Consider the following 23,302-nt stretch of genomic DNA (forward strand, 5'->3'; position numbering starts at 1 on the left):
GGATTAGATCAAATAGACTGGGGCTTGTGTGGGGATTATGTGGAGATCGTAAATTAGCCATATATGCATTATTTGTATTCCACTTTCTTTAATTGCTTGTAAATGCATGGTTTGCAATATTATATATCAGGAGATTGCATTTAATGACAATACTTGCTGGGGCAATGTATGTGCTCCTTGATTCATTATTTCCTCGGCTATACTGTGCCCCGTGTCACTTGGTGGTTTCATTCTAGCTCTACTAGGTGGAAAAACATAATTAAAATACATTTTTGTATAGCTGTGTTTTCTCCTTTTAGAATTATTTCTTCAGTACTGGATAGCAGTTTGTTCCAAGGAAGTCCCCGATTCATGCATTGGGTTGAAAGGTAAATATCATAGTTATTGATTGTACCGTACACTAAATTATGAACAGCTCTAAGTCTCCTTTATATTAATGGTTTTAAAATGTTGTTTTGAGTTTACACTTTTTTTACCATTACAAATGTTGACTGTCTTTGCACTATTCATATAATGCCACCTAATATTATTGAATAAAACAGTATATTTTTATATCCCAGGCCCTTTCGGACAGTTTTTTGACAATAATTTGGAAAATTCGTGGATGGGGTGGTGCTCCCATTAATGAAACATCATAGAATCTGGTTATAAATATTTCCTGAGGTGGGGGCGTGGCCACGGCGACGAGCGGAATGGCTGCTCTTCTGTGAGGCTCCTCCATGCGGGCTCCAGGCTGAAGCGAACACAATGTAATCCGCTGCTCCAGCCCCGCGGAACCTACCTGATCTGCTTCCTGATGCCGCCCTGCGCCTTCGAGTGACTTTTGACGCCTCGGGAGCGACCTACAACGGTGTGCGGGGCGGAGGAGAATCGAGGCCTTCGGACCTCGGCGCCATCTTCTCTTCTGCGCCGGAGCGCTGGGTGAGTGCGGCGCGGAGCTCGACTACCGGGCCTCTTGCCCTCGGCAGTTCCTCTCGGGCCTCCTAACACGATGCCCTCCCTCCGTGAGCCCCCTGACTGGGGCACCTCGTTCCTGGGGCGCGACCGCGGTCTCTTGGCCTAGGAGCGTACTGGGACCGGGGCCTCGATTTGCGGGCCCAGGCTGGTATTCGGGCGGCGGGCGGGAGTGCTCGGCGGGGGACGGCGGGGCTCGGGGTTCGAGGTGGTTGGGACTCCGGCGGCGCCCCCCGGCGACTCCCAGCGGCCCTGCCCATTGCACACCTGGTGGGGTACCTGGTTCCCCACCTTCCTCCTGCGCCTGGTGTCAGGAGAGGGTCGCTCCCCACCCCATGAGCCACGGACAACGGCGAATAATCCTCAGTGCCCTACCTGCGCTGCACCCTGGCCTTGGAGACCGGCGACTGCTGAACGCCATTGCTCCGCACATATGCGCTTTTGTAGCCGGCCTTACTTGCCTCCATCGGAAGACGTTCCGACACTGCGCACGTACTTGGGGCCTGCCTGAGCACGGACCTGTTTGAGGCCTTTTTCTGCCTGCCTTGCCGCTTGGCGCAGTGTCCAGTCACCACTACTGCTGCATTCCCCATTCAGTCTCAGCGATGGGGAAGAGAGACCCAAATCAGAGGAAGCTCAGCTTCGATAAGACCCCCCTCCTCACCACGGACCCTCCACCTGGGTCAGCCTCAGGGGCTGCTGGCGCTGGGGACGCGGGGGACGCTGCGTCAATGATGGCCGCCATGATGGGAGAAATGCGTGCTGGCTTCAAGGCTCTGGACACTCGCTTTGATACTCTTGAACAAAAGCTCTCGGACATGAGTTCCACAGTGCAGGCTCACGATCGTAGACTCGACCTAGCGGAGTCTAGAATATCGGATGTCGAAGATGGTGCTGCGAAGTCGCTGAAACGGCTGGAGCGTGTCGAGAAAATTCTAAAAGAGGTGGCCATAAAAAATGAGGACCTTGAAGCGTGTAGCCGGCGCAATAACATTCAAATCCTTGGTGTGGCGGAGACAACTGCCACGGCCCGGTTTGACACCTTTGTTGAACGTCTCCTCCTTGAACTATTTGGTAAAGACACCTTCACTGCTGGCTTTGTTGTCGAGCATGCACATAGGTCTCTGGGGCCCACACCGCGCCCTGGACAACCACCCCGGCCCATCATAGCCAGAATCATGAACTTTCGCGACCGTGATGCTGCGCTTCGCGCTGTACGAGAGGCGGGGGAGGTGCAGTGGTGGGGCAGCAAACTGTCTTTCTTCCCTGATTTCACACTCATGGTGCAAGAGGCGCGTCGTAAATATGCTGGAGTCAAATCCGCCCTCCGTAACCTTGGCCTAAAGTACGGCATGCTCTATCCGGCTACATTGAAGGTGGAGGTGAATGGCAGATTCCGCATTTTTGATTCTCCAGCGGACGCTCAAGACTTCTGTCACGGTTACAAGAAGCAAGGCTCACCATCTGCCTCTGGCTCCGGGCCGCACTCTCCACCCCGTAATGACACACAGTCCAGTGCTGATCTTTTTGCCGAAACCGGCCAGGGCTGACTGACCTGTGTCTTTCCCTCCTGGGACACTATTCGTTCTGTTGCTAGTGGTTGAGATCTTTCGGGTTTCGTTGTACTGACATTGACTATGTGGCCGCTTTACCGGGATGCCCGCATGGCGAGGCGTTGCTACCCTCCATGGTGTATGCCTGTTTGCAAGTTTTCTTTTGGGGTTTAACATCTTTCTTTTTGCAGGAATATTCCTTCAAATTATGGTTTTCACAATTTGTAGTTTTCATTGTGCTTCAACGCTTGATTGGGTTCTGCCTCTCCTGGGATGTCGGGAGGCTGGGTGGTGGGTGGGGGACGGCATGTGTGTCGTTTTTGTGGTTGCTTTTGTTTGTGTGTGGTAGCGAGATTCATGATATTGGCTTGTCGGATGCACGTTTGCAGCTGGTTGACCTTGGTGTGGCGATATGGCCAGGATAGGTCTTCAGGCTGGCCCTTCCAGACTGACGCTGATGACTTGAAATGTTCGGGGCTTGAACACCACGCGGAAACGTAAGCAGGTTCTGAACTATGCAGCGCGTTACAAGGTGGATGTCCTCTTCCTACAAGAAACCCACCTGTTGCAGACAGACACCAACTCTTTGGCCAAAGGATGGGGTGCAAATAGAGTATTTTCGTGTTATAGTAAATATGCAAGAGGTGTAGCGATTCGAACGTCTCCTCCACAAACGTGTTCCCTTTGTGCTGACTGATAGCAAGACTGGTGATGAGGGCAGATATGTGCTGATCTCTGGAGTGTTGTACGGGTACAAAATTGCACTGGTGGGTGTCTACGGCCCTAATGTGGACTCCCCGGCCTTTTTCCCCGACCTCCAGCTCATGCTGCTGCGTTCTGACATTGATTTATTGGCAATGGGGGGTGACTTCAACCTACTGCTGAATCCTGCCAGAGACAGCACCTCCCTCTCCCCGACCACAAGCCACTTGCCCGTTCGGTGATGGCGGAAATTTGCTCACACTTTTCATTAATAGATGTTGAAGCCAGGGTACACCCACTCGCTCCTGCCGATACATATCACTCAGGTTTTCATAATACCAGCACCAGAATAGACTATTGGCTACTCTCCCCAGGCGTGGCGGGGTGGGTTGATGGTCTTTCCACTCCCCCGCGCACGCTCTCCGATCACTCTCCTGTGGTGCTGACACTGGCGATCCAGAGACTGGGTGGCTACGAGCGGCAGTGGCGCTTTCCTGGCAGCGCCCTGCTGGACCCGGTTTTTACTGAAGAGGTCTGCACTGCCATTGACGATTATTTTGACATTAACACGTGCTCTGTGACCTCCTGGGCCACGCTTTGGGAGGGCTTTAAGGCCACCATCCGGGGGGTTTGTATTGCCAAGCTTGCTGGAGCCCTGCGTGACACTCGCACCACTTTGTCCCGTATAGAAGCTGAACTCTCCGCGTTGGAGGGGGAGATACTCAGGGATCCCTCACCGACCCGAGAGGCCAAATGCCTTAAGTTACTGCTAGAGTTTTGGGACGCTGCGGACAGAGAGCTGCGGTTCTTGGGTAAGCACTACACAGCGCGTCAGTATGGAGAGGGAGAGAGACCGGGCAGGATGCTGGCGCAGCTGCTCCGCCCACCACACCAGGCGGCTTATATCACTGACATACTCGACTCGCAGGGCACACGACATTACTCCACTCCCGACATCTGTGACACCTTCTTGTCGTACTACAAACTTCTTTACACTTCTACACTGTCAGGGGACTAATGCAACCCGGGGTCGAACCTGAACGAGATAGCCATGGTGTACCTGGAGAAACACATGCAGGACTTTTTAGCCGAGCCCATTACGCCGGATTTCATAATTGAGGCTATAGACTCATTGAAAAGTTCCTCAGCGCCGGGATTTGATGGGTTTTCTGATGACTTTTACAAAGAGTACAAGGAGGAGCTGGTGCCACGACTTGTCGAGGTGTACGCGGAGGCACTGGAGTCGGGCGTTCTCCCCCCTACTCTCTGGGAGGCGGTCATTGTTCTGCTGCCCAAGCCGGGTCGCGATCCCTCACAATGTAGCTCTTATAGACCTCTATCCCTCCTAAACCTTGACTTCAAAATTTTGGCCAAAGTTCTAGCGATCCGCTTGGCACTGCTTTTGGATACCATTGTCTCACCGGCCCAGTGAGACAATGGTATCCCACACAGGTCCACCTCCTTAAATTTACGTACACTGTTTTCGGTTCTTCATAGAATTGACCCTTCCACCCCGGCGGCTGCGGTTTTTCTGGATGCGGAAAAAGCGTTCGACACCCTGGAATGGCCCTTTTTTTATCAATCATGCGAAGAATGGGCATGCCCGCGATGTTTGTGGCCACAGTGGAATTGCTGTACTCGGTGCCCACTGCTCGGATACGTTTGAATGGCACTATTACTGAAAACTTTGCACTCTCTAGGGGGACCCGGCAGGGTTGCCCCTTATCCCCGCTCCTGTTCATCCTTGCGATGGACCCCTTAGTGCGTCATTTCCAGGAAAACCACCTCCACAGAGGACTCCAGTTCCACACTGGCCCACTCCTCATCTCTCTATATGCAGATGACACGGTCTTATATGTTCGAGCCCCTAGTACCAATTTGGAACCATTGCTTTCTGAAATTGTGCGTTTCGGCGACTATTCAGGCCTCAAGATAAATTGGCACAAGTCACTTATTTTTCCACTGAACCCCTCCACCGTGCAATGGACTTGCTCTTTCCCTCTCGAATGGAGCACAGACTCCGTTAAGTACCTTGGAGTCCACGTCCATCTCGACACGGTGTCCATTGTCCGATTGAACTACGGACGTGCCCTGGATTTTTTGGAGGATAATACGGAACGGTGGCTCCGTTTACCATTATCAATGGCTGGCCGGATTGCCATCATTAAAATGATTGTCCTTCCTCGGTTTTTGTATTTATTAAATAACATTCCGATCCCTCTTACCAAGGTTTTTTTTTCGCAACTCCGCTCTACATTACTGCGCTTGGTGTGGGGCGGCAAAAACCCCTGGGTGGCCTGGCGCACGTTGACGTTACCGTACGAAAGAGGGTGTTTCGGAGTGCCGTATTTTTATCTTTACTACTTGGTGGCGCAGTGCTCATATGCCCACTCCTGGTTTCACCCAGATGCCAGGGTTCCTTACTTGCGGCTTGAAGCTGATACGGCGCTTCCAGTGCCACTCAACTCAGTCCTCCCCAAGGGACTCCCCCGGGACCCACAAGATATACAGCCGATGTCCACCTCGAGCTGGGCTTGGGATAGACTGCGGAGCCTGCTTCGCAGGGACAGGTTGTACTCCTCAGCGCTGCCACTTCCTAACTCTATTGGCTCCCCATCACTGGCGAATCAGTGGTTTGCCGCACGTTGTCCAAATTCCAGCTACACACAATTGGAGATCTGTTCCCAGAGGGCCATGCTTCTCCCTGACGGAGGACGTCCGCTTCATTGCCCGTACATTTATGGACGCTTTCACTTTGACTAGACTCCGCTCCATGCTCCGCGCTGAGTTCCCCACATTTCCGATACCTCCTGAAGATGACCCCGCACTCACATTTATAATACAAAACCAGACGGGTACTCATGTGATATCGAAGCTCTACAAATTATGCCTGGCCTCACTTCCTTCCTTTGATACTGCGGTGCGCGCCGCATGGGAGGGCGACCTGGGCATACAGATTACGGACGATCAGTGGGAGGCGTGTTGCGCTGTCACTAGAGACGTGTCCATGAACAGCAGGCACAAACTTATACATTTCAAGTTCATAAGGAGGATGTATCACACTCCTGCGCTTGCTCACAAAATTGACATTGGTAGACCGCACTGCTGCCCCAAATGCGGCGCCCCACATGCCGACTTCTCCCATTTGTCCTGGACGTGCCCGCGGCTGCATAGATATTGGCAGGAGGTTCACAGGGTTCTGGGTGACATACTGGGCATGACACTGCAACCCACCCCTGAAATTGCGTTGCTTGGCTACGTTGTGAATTTCCCATGCCCTCTCCGTAGACTGGCGTCCATTTGCTTCCTTCTGGCCAAGAGGGAAATAGCGCTGCTCTGGTGCGCACGTCGCGCTCCGACCGTCGGCGCCTGGCTTAGGAGTGTGGCATACTGCAAAGTAAATAGCGTGGAATACTCGGCGCTGCTTCCGACTGCTTCCCGCCCGACAGACATTTGGGGGCCATATCGGAGCTATGTTGCGAAGATTACCCATAAGACGCAATCCCAATCACTTCAATCCATAGTACCTACGGGAGTGGGTTAAGGCGGGAGCGGCGCAGACTTCGTTACCGACTTTGCCTTGCTTATACACACTTCATGCACAGGCCCTGTCCTATGACCTGCTGTGGGCAAGAGGATTGAGAGTTGGCTTGGGGATCCGGTGTGCTTCCGAGTGAGATGCTAGTCTATTATGGAGCCTCCCTTCATTCGAACGGTGATCTGCACACATTGACCTGTGGCTCGCTGTAAGGCTATCGGTTTGCTTGAAACGGCATTCTGAGTCTATACCTGTTACTGTGCTGAACGACTTGCTCATTGGCTCTCGCACAATTTTTGATATGATATGTCCTTTGGTGTATTATTTTTTTTTCCCTTTCTGTATTTATTTACTTTTTGTCCTTATGGTTTCATCGTATCGAAAATAGCACACTATTCACTTGCTTGTACTATTCGGATTATCCACGTTACTGCACTGCACATGACTGATTGTTGGACGATGTTTCATCAGTCACTTCATGCCCATTGTACTGGTTCGTTGATTGTACCTGTGGGTTTCATTCTGTGCTTAATGAAGTCTTGTAAAAAAAAATATATATATTTCCTGAGGGACCATTGTCTTTCTGGTTAGCTATACCCAGTTTTCCTCATGGAATACACTAGTCTTATGCATTTACCTATGTAAAGGCTTTTGAGGCCTAGGAAAAAAAATCGAAAGTAAAAAAAAAAATTCTGCCACACAAGCATTCTTACAGGATAATGATTGAGTAAACTAAAATATAAGGCTAGTTGGATTTGGTGAAAAAGAACCATGCTGTTTGATCTCCTGCCAGTCTTTGTGGGTTTAAAGCAGTAGCGGTCGGCAGTAGGTGTTTCTGTAGGGCAGTGACGTGGGCAAAACAAATTTTGTTGCGCGCACTGCATTACATTTGGTGATGCAGTGCACGCAACGAAATTCATTTTATTTATTTAAATGTTTACTTACCTGTAAAACTACATAATCCATACATTACTAGCCCACACCCTGCCCCTCCTCCTGCCCACTTCAAGGAACAAAGGTCCTAAGCAAATAATAATGCACACAAAATAATTAGAATATAACAAACGATGGGTTACTCTAGCCATCCAGTGTCCAGCTGGACAATGGAGTTTTATTTTTACAATCAGGAGACAGCAGCGATGTGCCGTGAGGAACCCGTGAGGATGTGCCGTGAGGAACCTCATGTGCTGTGAGGTTCCTGGCATGATAGCAGTACCTGCTATCATGCCAGGAACCTCACGGCACATCGCTGCTGTCTCCTGATTCCAGCCATCACGCAACCCTAAAGAGCAAGCCCTATACCTAATCCGGTACAGCACTCAAACAATCCCCAACCTTGGATACAGGAGCGTACTGAGGAGAGCGGCGGCCGCCCTCTCCCTCCATTACCTCCAGGACAACCATTCATGTTGTTATCTCTACTGGAGTACCTGCTATCACGCCAGGAACCTCACGGCACATCGCTGCTGTCTCCTGATTCCCGACATCATGCAACCCTATGGAGCAAGCCCTATACCTAATCCGGTACGGCACTCAAACAATCCCCAACCTTGGATACAGGAGCGTACTGAGGAGAGCGGCGGCTGCCCTCTCGCTCCATTACCTCCAGGACAACCATTCATGTTGTTATCGCTACTTACAGAGCTGTGGCGATCTCATTCCGAAGTCACAAACTCAATTTTTTATACTTCTGCCGACTGGCACAAACATGTTCTGAACCAGGCAAATGTTATTTTCTAGTCCTGATGATGATCCCAGTTTACCATGAGCAAGGGATCGAAACGTCGACATTTCTAAATAGAACCACAAATGTCGATTGTGCTTAAATGTTGTGGTATCTATTTTTGGTCAAAACTTGCTGTTATTTAAAACTGAATGCAGGTGGTCAATGCTCAAAGTCTTTGCCTGTATTTCTGTTTTGGTTCGATTGTCTGTATTGTTACCCCATTCCCCCACACGTCCCGGTTCTTTAAAGGTACAGGCTTGTGCCTCACTATTCATGCTGTTCTAAGTATTTCTGACTTTATTTTCTCCATTGTAAAAATAAAACTCCATTGTCCGGCTGGACACTGGATGGCTAGAGTAACCCTTTGTTGGTTATATTCTAATTATTTTGTGTACATTATTATTTGCTTAGGACCTTTGTTCCTTGAAATAGAATTGTTACCCGTGGTCCTAGGCCATTATTTCGGGTCCCCCTTGTCTGTTTGAAAATAATACCTCCCCCTGCCCACGTCACCGCCCTACAGAAACACCTACTGCCGACCGCTACTGGTTTAAAGTAATACAAAATCTGAACCACTTACGTAAAGAAAAAATAAACCGAGTGATACCTATTCTCAAAACATAGGTAAAGAGGCTTGTAGAGAAATATTAGCTCGACTCGTTCTTCCAGCTCCTGATTTTGCAAAATAGGAGATCTATTTCCACAAAAAAATGTTAGTAGAAGAGAAAATGAGTGCCAGAAAATTGTTCTTGGTGAGTTTGAGAGATGAGTCGATGGTGAATAAGAACTCCATCTTAGGGAAGTATCACACTCTTTCTTTATATAGTGTGGAAATATAGAGCAAATAGGGGTGTCTTGAATATAGGAGGAGAGGGCAGTTCCACTGATATATTACATCATCAAGAAGATTAGTTAGGGTGCATTGCTTGAAGTGCAGTTGAAACCTGGGATTGAGATTCACTGGAACTAGGGCATTTTATAGCAGTCGTTCACTGGCTCTAAAGAGCAGAATTGTTCCATACAGAGAGCACCTACCAATACCAAGTGTGCAGAAGGAGGCTCTCATGGAGGCAACAAGACATGCCTGTGTTGAGAGTAAACCATTGGCGGAGGTTCAAATTTAAATGCACCTAGTCAATCGAGAAAGATTGTTAGCTTGCCTCAAGAACCGGTTATGCTTCACATTGCTGATTGCTAAGAGCTAGATTTATGGAGCTATTTAGCAGTCACAAAGCCTGTGATATACTAAATCACAGGGTTTGCGACTATTAAATGACTTGTACAGATAGGCTACACCCATTTAGCACTTCTGTAACATATATCAGAATCTCTTAATTGGTTTAGAAAATCATAAGGGACAAGAGGCATGTTTAAGGTGTCCCTTCCAAACAGCAATACCTTAATGTATGTATTAATGTTTTGCGATCAAATTCTGGTATTTTACCACCTCCTCAAAGAAGGTGGTAAACCATTCGCAAATGGGTAGGGGTCTCAAGCGACCCCTTTTGAGAATGTTACAAATATATATAGTGTGCAATGGTTCTGTGGACCACTTCTTACTCTTAAAAAATGTAAGTTTAACTGTTCATTTAAAAAAAAAAAAATACATCCCATTTTCCTTTAAGAAAAACAGGTTGCATTTAAAAAAAATGCTTCATTAAAAAGCAATCATAGATTTGGTGGTCTGCTGACCCCAGCAGGCCACCATCCCTGTGATGACTGTCATTTCTAATAGGTCGCAAATTGTGACCTACCTCTTTAATATTCATGAGGTAAATCCATTTGTGACCCATTATGAATTGCTCATTTAAAAATAAAACTTTCATACATTAAGAATAGCGATTACCAAATTGCAATTTGGAGAAAATTGTTACTTGGAAATTGCTATTTTAAACTTTCGTACATCTGGCCCTTAATGTTTTGCTTCTTATGTCTATGCCTTTTCTGGCCTTCGATGAAAAGATGTAAAAACACTATATGACGTATCCGATGTTATAAACAAGCAGAAAGCTGCACTACATTTAATGAATTATCATTAATTTTAAATGATGTTGATTATGAAATCGTAAAGTTCCAACCAACACAAAACTATACACTTAACTAAATAAAAAGGGGTGCATTGGAAGGGCCACAGTATAAGGTAACAAGCAACACTTTGAAAGAGTTATGTAGCTGTAAGATTATTAATTGTATTAAGCATGGTCGGAAGTTGAGGTTTTGGATTTGTGGAGTACTGACACCAGGTTTTATCTGTGTAGTGTAGGCAGATCTAAGAAAACAAAAACCTTTACAAAACTTGAGGCTTCCCCATACTTTAGTTTATGGTAAAGTAAAATCTCTTGACTCCTTTGTGATGACAAGGAGGGAGCTTTATGTACAATGTTGCATTATCCATTTAGTTTATTAATTGAATTTTAGCCTTTCTGTTGGTTACATTGCACTGAAGGCTCATCATACTTAATGACAAGCAAACAGAATGTATTCCGGAACTGAAACAATGATAAGTGATTGCACATCAGGGGGGCAATCCACAGAAGTAAATCTATGTGCGTGGTTCTCCCCACACAAACAGTTACATCTATGCCTACACCTAAGTTTAGGTTTTGAATCACCATCACCTATAATTAGAGTGGAGCTTCCTGCAACCGATTGCAGGACTGTAAGTGTACTACAAGCAGCACCTGTTTAGTGAGTTCTCTTTCCTCAGGGTGGGAAGCTGAGAATGGAAGAGAATAAGGAAGCATCACCCACTTGACGCAAAGCTCAAACCACTCACATACATAGGCATAAAACAATAAAAAAATGCAATTAGTACTCTTGTATAACTAATTTTCCTCAAGACTGCCTCACTAACAGGATGCATCACACCAGCTCTAAAATCAAAGATGCATCATAGTCCTAAATGTGGAAGAGGAACTTCACTGAGGAAGAGATCTACCATGGAGTGACCTTTAATTTTGATCAGTACAGGGAGCTTCATGGTCTGCCTCCACCCAAACTCAGTGGAATATGTATGTTGCAATGACTCTCAGGTATTGATTGGTGTGACAAAGTCCTGCATATTAAATACCTTCTCCTTGCAGCATAAGGTATATAAACTGAGTATGAAGCCTGGGTGCAGAATGTGTATTACCTTAGTTCTACATTATTCTTTTTGAAATGTTACTTTCTTTTGAAAATTGTACGTTTTAAATATAACGCGTTTATTAGATTTAGATTTTTTAATTGTTTACCCCAACTACCTTGCAGAATCAGTTGTGTTTAATGTGTCTGAAGCTTGGTGTATTATATGCCATGCACAATGTGTAGTGATTCTAATAAATGAAATCAAAAGTTTACTATGTATTATAACAACGTTTTTACATGTAAATAATTACAATATATCATTTAATTTAAATAAATGTAACATGTAAAAAGGAAAAGAACGTAGTTATTCATTAATAATATTGTTTCCTAAAATGTAACTTTTAAATAGAATATTTGACACCTTTCATATATGTTATTAGTAACAGTGTTATTCCCTGCCTCCATTGATTTCCATGAGAGTGGTGCAGTACCAGTGATTGGCCATGTGTGGTGCTTGACTTAATGCAAGGCTTGCCTGGTATAGATTTGGGCCCATTTTGTCAGCAGAACTGTTTTCCTTTGGGCAAACATCGCTCCAAAAATCACCATGAACTCACAGTACAAGAAAGACCTCTCTGAAGTTGGTGGGTGGGAACACCCCATTATCTGCTCGCTGGAGCAGTGCTCTTAAGGCAGGATGCACAATGGAGACTGAAGGCTTGGAATGCTGGCATCAGGATGATGAGACCACAAGACTTAAGGTTACAAAAGAGAGAATGAGATCCACTAAAGTAGACAAGAAATTCAAGGGGTCAATTGAAAAAGCCAGATCTTACTTATGAGGAAGACCATCAGCATTAAGGCAATAATCTCAAAATACACTGCTGAGGCCCGCAGGGATCCTTTCACTCTCTCTACCTCCATTCACAACATAGATGCGTTCTTTGCCACAAGTCCTTGAACACCATCAGATACAATTCCAGGTGTATGCAGATGATACTCAGATATACATTTGTTCAGAGATCAATCGCAATCAGATGCACTTGAGCATGTGTATAAAGGAAGGTTACTTCTGATCATGCGTGGCCGGCACAGGTAAGAGCAGTGGGGCTGGCGTGGGGGGGTAGGGAGTTGACAGACAACGAGATAGGTCAAATTAAATTAAAAAATAATAAAACCATCTTGCACTCACCGGATTGCTGACTCGACTATGTGGCAAGCTCAAAGGAAGTGGTTTTATTAAAAAAAAAAAAGTAATTCTAAGTTTGAGATCAGGCTAATAACATTTTACATTGTGCACAAAGTATACATAGCCCAGTATATCTCCAAAACTGCCACTCTACTACGTTGCAGCCATCCACCTATGACCTACTTTGGCTCATAGGATTCAATATGCCATTTAGTGACTAACATATTGTGGAAGATACTTGGGAATTTATGGCCCAAAATTCGGGAACAGGTTCAGCCCTCCACTCACATCAGAAACTTGTTACTTCGATTAAGAAAATTCCAGAAAAAAAACTGTTTAAATAGGCTTTACATTAGGATAACATCATCCTGGTATTACCTGAAGCATACTACATCTCCGCATCTGGTCTCAAACTCTCATATTTACTGAACATTTTGTGTGTGTGGTTTTGTACCTGCTCCAGGAATCTGAAGTGGCCTAGGTGATGCGTAGTGCTTTAGAAAACTCTCAACAAATATATGCATCAATATATGAATACATTAAAATATAAAAGGCATTCAATAAAAGTATAAAAACATGGGAGGGCTGTTATTCTGTAATGATGGGCATTAGACTATGCCCATGTTACCCGAGAATCCCTTAAATCTTGACATCACCTTGTGGTTTTGTCCCTGCCTTTCAGGTTCAGTACTAACCTTCACTATAATTTGTTTAGGGATTGTCCTGGATGATTGTGTCATCTTTAAAAATGAATTAATACATGAATTAACTATTCATCATATTCCAAATAGTTATTTTGACTCCTTTTCTTCCTACTTTCTGCGAACATCACCAGTAGAACAATGTACCCCTAAACATGCTGAGTACATTCTCATATTTTTTGTAGGCAATTCCATACTTCATAAGCTTGCTTTTACAGTACTACTATTTTTGTCATTTGTGAATTTTGGGACAGCTCTTGCACCTTCATAATATCTTTTGGACACCTCTAAGCTTAGGGCCTTACTTAGAGTTTAGGAATAGTGGATAAATGGATGATGTCCCATCCATCATGTTACAAGTGCCATAGGCTATAATATATTCTTAGCAGGACATTCATCAGGGTTTGTGACAGAGTATCCTTTCCACACAACTCTAAGGGCCTTCACCTAGATTGTGAAATTGAGGAATGACAGATAGCTCTTGGTTGAATAATTTTGGCAGTTTTCTCATTTGGAGAGGAGCATATTATTTGATTAAGACATTGGAGAAAATGCTTTTACATGAGTCTGCAATCACATTAGTACAATTTCTTGAGTGCTTTTCTCATCTTCTACAGTCCATTGCTCCCTTCTTCATCCATGGCCAGTACTTCTAGGAAATTGCAAGATTTCAAAGCTGAATACAGATCGCTCCTCTACGCAGAGCAATTTTGCAAATATATACTGGTCATTGACCCTAGTGGATCTAAATTTAGCACACTCTGGAGCCTGTCTTTGGGCGTCAAGATGGGGGTCCCACTCTGAGAGTGCTCTGAACTCCTTAGTCATCTGCCGCCATTAGCCGCCTCTATCACCCACTTACTGGCTCCCTCCCCACTGTTGGTGATCAGGTTGGGCTGGAGATCCATGTTTGGGGCCATCTGGGACTCGACCTGTCTCCGGAATGACTGATTTGCGTTGTGGTTCTGGAGCGGGAGCCGGCTTCATTCAAAATGGCTTCTCCCGCAGGGCACTGAGGCCGATAGAAGCTCTTCTGTGAGACGCTTTCTCTGCGCGTAGCCACTGACAATGCTAGTCACGGGACAGTCTTGCACTGCAATGAGAGGTCCGGTGCCTGCTGGCTCAGCCATTCCACCAACCACAAGAGCGCTGCGGTTGGGAGGCGTGGATTCAGTCAATGATCCTGGTGGGGACGGGAGGCCCAGAGTGGGCTAAAGAACGGTGATGGATTAAACCCAGATCTGTTGACTGGGTGTGAGTGTTTGATTGGTTCAGATGCTCCGTCCATCACCACCCCCTTTTGTACCACGGAAGTTGGATACAGGCCATGATGACCATAATGCATCATATGCCGACGATGTTTCCCTATTCATGTCTAACCCTGCAGACACCTGCCCATGCTGCTTTCAACTCTTACATCTCCATCCTGAGCTGGCAAGGAATCTTAATTTCACCCTGGCTGCCGCTCTGTTGAAAGAAGGAATTTCCTAACTTTACTGCTCCTTAACCAGTAACGCTCCTGATACATTTCCACAGCTGCAGACCCACTAGGAGGTATGTGTGGGAGAACTGGATGATGACTATTGGCGAGAAGCCAAGATGATCCTTACATCATCACAATCTCCTCTAGAGTGAGGTTGGTACAGATGTAGTATCTCCATCATGGTTACCCCACCACCAATTCGCCTACATAAGGGAGGCCTCCACCCTAGGCCTATATGTTTTAGATGTCCAAACGCTCCTGCGGACCTATGCCAAATGGTCTGGATATGCACTCCTATTGCGAACAAATGGTGTGAGGTAACTAAAACAACACCAGCGGTAGTGGGGTGGGAGGTGGGGTTTTCACCAAAATCCATCCTCCTGACGTCTTTGAAAGGAGGCGAGGCATGAGCGCTGACCAGGCATTGGTTGGAGTAGCCACCATGGTTGCAAAACAGGACATAACCTGCAGACAAAGGTCTGCCACCAGGCCCATGTTGTTTCAATGGTGCAGTGGAGTGAACTGGGGTGGACAGCAAGAAAAAAAGGTATATAAAGCCTCTGGCTGCCCTAAAGAGCATGCACAAAATGTGGAGCACATAGTGGGATCATTTTGGACTTGGTTCTTTAGTGTAAATGCTCATCTATATAAAACTCATTGTTTTGCTCATTATTTTCTATTTCCCAATGTTTTAGGCATAGAGACCCTATGCAGCTCAATTTCTCCACATTATTTTTTAACATGTATTTTGGAGTTTTATGTAGCTACATAGTGACATCTTACAGCCAGTGCAGAGTGCTAAATTATCTTCAGCACATATCCTAGATGCATTCTGGGGTATTAGTCTAACTTTCTTTGCACTGAGGTTTCAATGCACTATGGTCTCTGTGCTGTTTTGAGTTTCAAAGTAGCTCAATTGATATATTGTTCACAACAGGGATTTCTGGTAGCCAACCAGACTCTCAAGTGGTTTTGCTACTCTATAATTGTAAACTAAATTCTCCGTAAGGGATGTCTCAACTTCTTGTCACTGCTTGTGTGGACCCTTCAAGACTGTGCCTGGTTTGTGCGGGATTTTCTTCCGATACTGGAGAAGCTAGCTTGTAGTAATTAAATGTATTGGGAGTTATTAATTTGCCGATTTCTCTACCATCCTCCATTACGCCTAAAGCAGTGAGTGACTGTTGACGTTTATGAGTTACTGGATGGTGACTGTACATTGTCTTTCATACCTTGAAAAACTTTGTAAGGATTACAAAGGTCCTTCAGTTGCTTCCAAAATATGCTGGAATGGATAACTTGCATGCTCAGAATTTCTATAGTAGGTCAGTGGTGGCTCCTCCGTATGGCAGAGGAGTGTCGCATCACTGCTTTTGAGCAGTGCAAAGTATAGGAAATATAAAGTGATAATTACTTTGAGTTATTATCATTTTATGTTTCCTTTGTTGGCGGGACGGTGAGCTGTACTGTTCTGCTCTCGGAGCAGGGTAAGGGAGGAATGGTTTGTGATATAATCGATGATGAAAGGTCATGGAAGCCATAAGGGTAGTAAAGGTATTTTAATGGAGATACAGAGTAAAAGCTGGTGTTCCCATTGAAGACTAAGGAGCAACTGGCAGAAAGGGAATGTAAGGGAACTAAGTTGCATCGTGACATCAGCAAAGACAGAATGTTCTATTTAAAGGGAAAATACAAATTAAGAGAATACAACATATCCTCAATCCTTCCAGTCATAAATAAAAGAAGAAAACAAAAACCCAGAACATATGCCCACACTTTCCATACTTAGACTTAACGGCATACAAAATCTTGAAGATAACTGGGTTGCCTCCTGATCCTTTGAGGCAAAGTACGAGTGTCACCACCAGTGGTGTTTCCATCTTCATTCGCTTGCCCAGGAATGGGTTGAGGCTTGTCACTGTTCGCTTCCTTGTAGAGGGCAACTCTCCTCAAATTCCAGTGTTCACCATTATAAAGTGTCACAAATTTGTCATGGACTGACTTAATTTTGAAAGGACCTCTGAACTTTGTAAGACCAAGACCTACACGACCAGGTTTAACTTTAACCCAATCATTCACTGCAAACTTTTTCTCAATCTTATTACAAACTTTAGACGTACTACCACCCAAATCCGCCAAACCAATGCACTCTTTCATCCAAGCTGGAATTAGTTTGGTACCAGCCAAGCGTCCCCTCATCATGTCAAACGGAACTTTACCGGTATCTGATGAATCTTTTTCTCATGGAAATGTATCTCCTACGTCACGTCAGCTCGTCCGGTTGCTAAGTAGCGAAGAGAGCATCCAAAATGACTGCACGCACGTTGTTTACGTCGATAGCACGATCTTGACATTGTACGCGCTTTGTTTTACTGCGCATGCGTGTTTGAACCACACGAAAGGACAACAATGGATGCGCGCTACTGGACGCTGATACAGTGGCTCGTGGATAGGTTTACTTTTGAAACTGATACGTTAGCTCTCGTCGAGTTGGTTAATAAAGCTTTGAAATCTTTCACTCTTGTACGCAGATTTCTCGCTGACACTGTACACGCGTTAGTATGAAATGTCAATAAGCGTCGCAGTCACAATATACACATAAAAAATTGCTCACCAGAAGGCACTTGTTGCAAAGTTGAAGGGCTCTTGTACTTTTAGATGGCTGAACATCCACTTTAAAATCCTCGTTGATATTTAAAGTTCGTTTTCCTGAACGACTGCTACCAAGTCCATTTCCTTATCCATTGATACAAAGGTGTATCCTTTTCCACGCGTTTTTTTTTTTTTGGTTCTTTTTCCACCAGTCGAGTTTTCTTCACAAAACTCACTCTGTACTCACTTGCTCCATAAGTCCATCGTCGCCATCTGATATAATCAATGATGAAAGGTCATGGAAGCCATAAGGGTAGTAAAGGTATTTTAATGGAGATACAGAGTAAAAGCTGGTGTTCCCATTGAAGACTAAGGAGCAACTAGCAGAAAGGGAATGTAAGGGAACTAAGTTGCATCGTGACATCAGCAAAGACAGAATGTTCTATTTAAAGGGAAAATACAAAATAAGAGAATACAACAGTTTGCCCACTCCTAAGTTCACAATGACTGTTTGGCCGGCCCTCTCGGGTGCCTAAAATAGTCATGCACACTTTCCCTGTTCTCCATGCAGGCTGCATTACAGCCTTTGTGGAGAACATGTCCAGGCTCCCATTCCCTGGTTGAGTGTCAAACCAGGACACTCAAAACCAATCACAAAGCTGCATTGCAGCGTTGTGAGTGGTCAGATGAGACTGGTAGTTCTTCCTGCCTCCCTGTCCTACAAGGACAGCAGGAACAGAGATGCGGGACATGGCAGCAAGGTAAGTTATATATATTTTTTCCATTGCGCAACCCCGCCCCCTCCCACTCACCCCTCACCTGCACCGTCACCGCGAGTTATGCCGACCGCCACTGTAGTAGGTGTTAGGACTGCTGGTTGACCTGTTCTTCATTTAGAATATGACTTTTGAGGTATATAATGAGGTCAGGATCAGCAACATTAACTCACAGCTACTGGTGAAGAAGTGATAGCCTCAACTAAGAAACAGTGCTGTTCACATATGATATGACTATATAACAAGGGAACATCACACACTATTCCAATTGTTTTCTTTCAGTTGTCCAAATCCTTTGTGCTGCTCCTAGTGATTTGAATTAAGAGGCCACAAGGATGGTTTGACTATCTGAAGCTATTACCAAGACCTAAAATATAATAAACAGCCACAAAGTTTGGAACAGTGAACACTGATTGCCAAAGTACACACAATTGATTGTACTTTCATTGTGTAGTGTGGTTAAGAGAGATTCCTGGCACAGAGAATTGATTGCGCCCATCCTCTTCCAAAGGTAGATATTTGTGATGGGACTCTATGAAATTGAAGGTATCTACTTTCAGGAAGTGTCATTGTGGCTCTTTGGTGGTATGACTTCAGGATTCCTCAGGTTTCATCACCCCATCAATGTGAGTATAGGTGATCCACCAACGTCCTGCCCTAGACAACCAGGTCAGTAACATGAAGTCTCTTCCTCTGGGTGCCGCGATCCTGATCCTCCACACTGTCTTTTTGAGTACAAGAGCCCAGACCCTTGCAGATATATCAAAGTTTCTCCATTGTTGCATCACATCCTTGCCTCTGTTGATAGCATGGTCTTTAGCTTAGTATTGTGCTCCCAGACATTTTCTTTTGCATCTACACATCCTTCTTTATCTTTTTTCTCCTGCTCTTGTATATGTGATCTTTGCTGTCCTGATATAAAAATTCTAAAGTTGGATGGCACAAATGAATGCAAAATTTAGCAGGATCTACTCATAGGTTCACATCGAAGCTAGGTCAATTTACAAGACTGCCTGTATCACCCACAAAGCCATGCACACTTCCACCCCTCGCTATCTGGTGAATAAACTCAAAATCTCAGGCAACTCTAGATCTTCACGCAATGCTGAAAACGTACTGCTCAAGCCTCGCACTTTCAAAAAGGTAAGATTTATGGCCCAATTTTTCTCAGGCAATGCGGATAGAATTGGAACTTGCTTCCGCCAATCCTCTGAACCACCGCCTCTATCGTGACTTTCAAATCATATCTTAAAACTTGTCTCTTCCAAAGACACTTCCAGGAATAAATCATCCCATTTCATGATCCTCACAGCCGCTTGGCATTCACTTGAGGTCATTTTTGTAAATATGTATTCTATACATGTAGTAGGCTAATATTGCCACCTTTAATTTTTTAATAGTTCTTATTGTATATTTAACTTGTAAGTGTGTAAGTCTCCTTATGTAACTTACTTGGTGCTATTGTAAAGTGCTCTGACACCGTTGTGTGAAGTTTGTGCTATATAAAAATGCATTTAATAAATAAATAAAAATAAATAAATAAACAGGTGCATGGATGGTTCTCCCCATCCTAATGTCGTCCCTCGGTCCATTGCTGTGCAATCCGTGAACTCACAGCAGTAAATTGCATTGACCTAATCATCAAAATGTGCAAATGAGGAGAATTATCCATGTGTTCACTAAAAGAGAACTTGGTGAACAAGTGAGCTACACACTTTCAAATGTGACCTAAAAATGTTATAAGTGAATTCTTGTGGGTCTAATCATTTTCCACTTTCCCGGTGCTAATGTAACGAAAACCTTTGAGTTTGGTGTTAGTAAAAACGAGTTTGATTGTTCTGTGGTAACACTGTGCGTGTGTTTGATATTAGGAAGAAAACTGTTCTCAGTTACATTTCTCCAGTTTTCCTTTCTGGGAAGTAGCAGTCAGTACTCCATGTACATCTGCACATGTCTGGTTCCAACTGTAATCTAAAGACATTAGGGAACACACCAAGGACGTCGCTACTGTTGTTACTGCAGACATCAATCACCTAAGATTGTCAGCAGTCTCCTGATCCAGACTTAAGACCTTTTAAGCAGATCTTAGAGTGAGTTGAGGTTTTCAAGGAAGGGTGAAGAGGTGAAGGACAAACATTTCTTACCAATAATCCTTGGTAATCCATCTTTTCATCACTGCAGTAATTAAACGCAAGTGTCTACTGGCTATTTATGAAAGGAACTTGTTCAATTTCTATATACACTAAAAAAACAAGCCCGCCTCTTTTACAAATAGGTGCGTGCATGACTTTAGTTTCCTTTGTCCTCCTGTTGAATGTTTTCCAAACCTAGTAAGGCGAAAGGTATACATTATATCTACGTTTGAATAAAGCGGATGGAAGTGATTAAGGAATACATTAAGCTACTGGGTATTGACAGATAATAATCTCATTGCTATTTACACATTTACCTAATGACTGCAGCTCCTGCTAATAAGAATTGTACAAATAAGTGCGAAGTGCATTGATTTTACCCAGGCATCAGTGAATCGAAAGGAATAATTGAGAATGTTTTCTTTTAAACTCCCCCAACCCTTGGACAGGCAAATTGTCAAACTGTGGCCCTTGGGCACATTTCCCCCTGTAATTTACAAATGCAGGGTTTTCATGAGCAAAATGATTTCCGTGGATAAACCCATGTTATTTGCAACAGGTGACAACTTTTGGAACCTATAATGATTTTGGGACCATTTGGAAAATATGGCCCAATAGTCGTATGCTTTCTCATTTGATACTTACCTCCACTTTCCCCATGTTTGGTGCTCAAGGAGAGGAAAAGTTATTAAGAGCGGCAGGAACAAGACTACAACCTTAACTACAGAGATATGACTGTATCTCTATACTATGGCCCAGGTTTACTAAACTTTCATGCAATGTAATGCTGCATTTTTGAAAGGGAGAGAGCAGAAATAAGCCATATTTACTAAGACATGACTCGCTTTTGCTCTCTTCTTGCGCTGGCGCAATTGTGTCACCCTAGTGTAATGCTGGCCCCCTTGTGCCACGATGTAAGGGCACCTGTGTTGTGGTCAGAATAGTTTTGTGCAAGTAGGGATACCTTCCTGCACCAAAACTATTACTTCAGGATTACTGCTGAATGAAGCTCACATGCAAAGAGGAAGTAACTAAGAGAAATAAAGATATTTCTCATTACTCCAGCCTCTGGTAGGCACACTATTTTGGTGCAAAACCCAGGTTTACAGACTTTCGAAAATCTGTGTTTGCCTCAAAATACATGGGTGGAGGCACAGGAATGCCAAAGTTTACGTCTTCCCTGAGCTTCATCAGTCACCTCCCATCAGACCTAGCCCATTTGTATACCCCTGCAGGTCCGCAGAATATTCTTTCTACCTAGTTACCAGAACCTTGTCAGTAAAAAGACAGTTTAGACCCCAGGCCCTTTTCTGTGCACTCCCAGTTCGACCTCTCGTACCGGGGCTAATCCAGTCTAGTATGTACTATATGCTTCTATAAATGTTACACTCAATGTTATACGGGCTAATGGCTTATGGCACAAACCTGAATCATTTAGAGTGGGACTTCCTGCCAGCTCCCTGTGTCAAGCGGTCCAGTGGCCATTTTGCATTGTTTCCCTATCCAAGCAACACCCAGTGCACGTGCCGGCGGTGCATGGCTTTCTGGCCGTCGTCTTGAGAGGACCTTTCCAGTTGAGCTCCAAATCTAATGAACTAAGTTGCATCCTCAGTCCAGCTTGTTCCTACACCATCTTCTTTTCTTCCGTCGTGTGGCTGCAGCAACACATATCTGGATATTCCTATGAAAAGAAAGAAAGACAAGATGACTTTGATTCCTCTAAAGACAATTCGTGTTGCTCTCTCAAAGAGTGCACATTTGAATAAACAAGGGACAGTAGCATTTCGGCATTTGACCTGTACCATTTCCTGAATTGGTGTCATTAAACCTAAGGGAGCAGCATAAACATTCTAATAGCCCATCAGTAATATGTATATGCTGATGGACAAAATATTTTATGGGAACATTGAAGATAAAGAAACTAAACATTCTTATGATTCTGTAAGATAATCCCTCCTAGTAAAACCTTCAAGAAGTCGATCCAAGTGAACAATTACAAGTCGCTAGTAGCAACAAGGATATCTTCTAAGTGTACCGATAGTCAAAATATAACTGAATATTGTTGGTGAATGTTCCAAATTGTTCTTGGGTAAAGGCTAATTGTAAGTCCTTTGTGGCACTATCAGATGTTCAAGAATCATTCTGAAATTACAAAGAAAGAGAGACAGAGAGAGAGAGAGAGAAAGAGAGAAAGAGAGAGAGAGAAAAAAAAAAGAGAGAGAGAGAGAGAGAGAGAGAGAGAGAGAGAGAGAACGCATCCCATACCCATCAGTCCTGACTTTGAGATTGGAAGCAGAACTCGGGAACAAGAAATAACACAGGCAGGTAGCAACACCAACCCTCGCATTCTGTAGCTTGTTGTTGGCAACCTGTTGTTCTCCTCAGTTGGAGCTAGCACCACGAGAGGAGATCGGTCGGTACTACGTCGATCCTGCAACTCCTAGATATCACAGGTTAAAAGCCTTGGCACACAACATGATTTATGCGGCTTCCTTGTTTGATTCTGTGCATTGGGACTACATATGTAAAATCGGAATGTAAATAAACCATGTAAGAGTGCTCCTCCTTTGCTGTGTGGTTGTTCAGCTAACACAGCACAACAATAGCCCCCATGATATATATTTTTTGCAAATGTTTTGAGGGTATTTTGTGGTGCATTATGGGACATCTACAGTGTTGGCTTGTAATCCAACCATCAGTCGATGTACACACAGGAATCAACAAGAATACTTGCCATTTATTAACGTATATTTTACAGCTTTGAGGCTGCCCTTCCACTGTTGCACGGTGGCAATTACCAACCATGGCATAACGTTGGTCACTTATTTTCTCCTGTGCATTATGGGACATGTATAGTGTTTACCTGTATTGGATCAATTATCTGATTTGC

Source organism: Lissotriton helveticus, chromosome 3_1 (genome assembly GCF_964261635.1).
Source record: "Lissotriton helveticus chromosome 3_1, aLisHel1.1, whole genome shotgun sequence".
Lineage (NCBI taxonomy): Eukaryota > Metazoa > Chordata > Amphibia > Caudata > Salamandridae > Lissotriton > Lissotriton helveticus.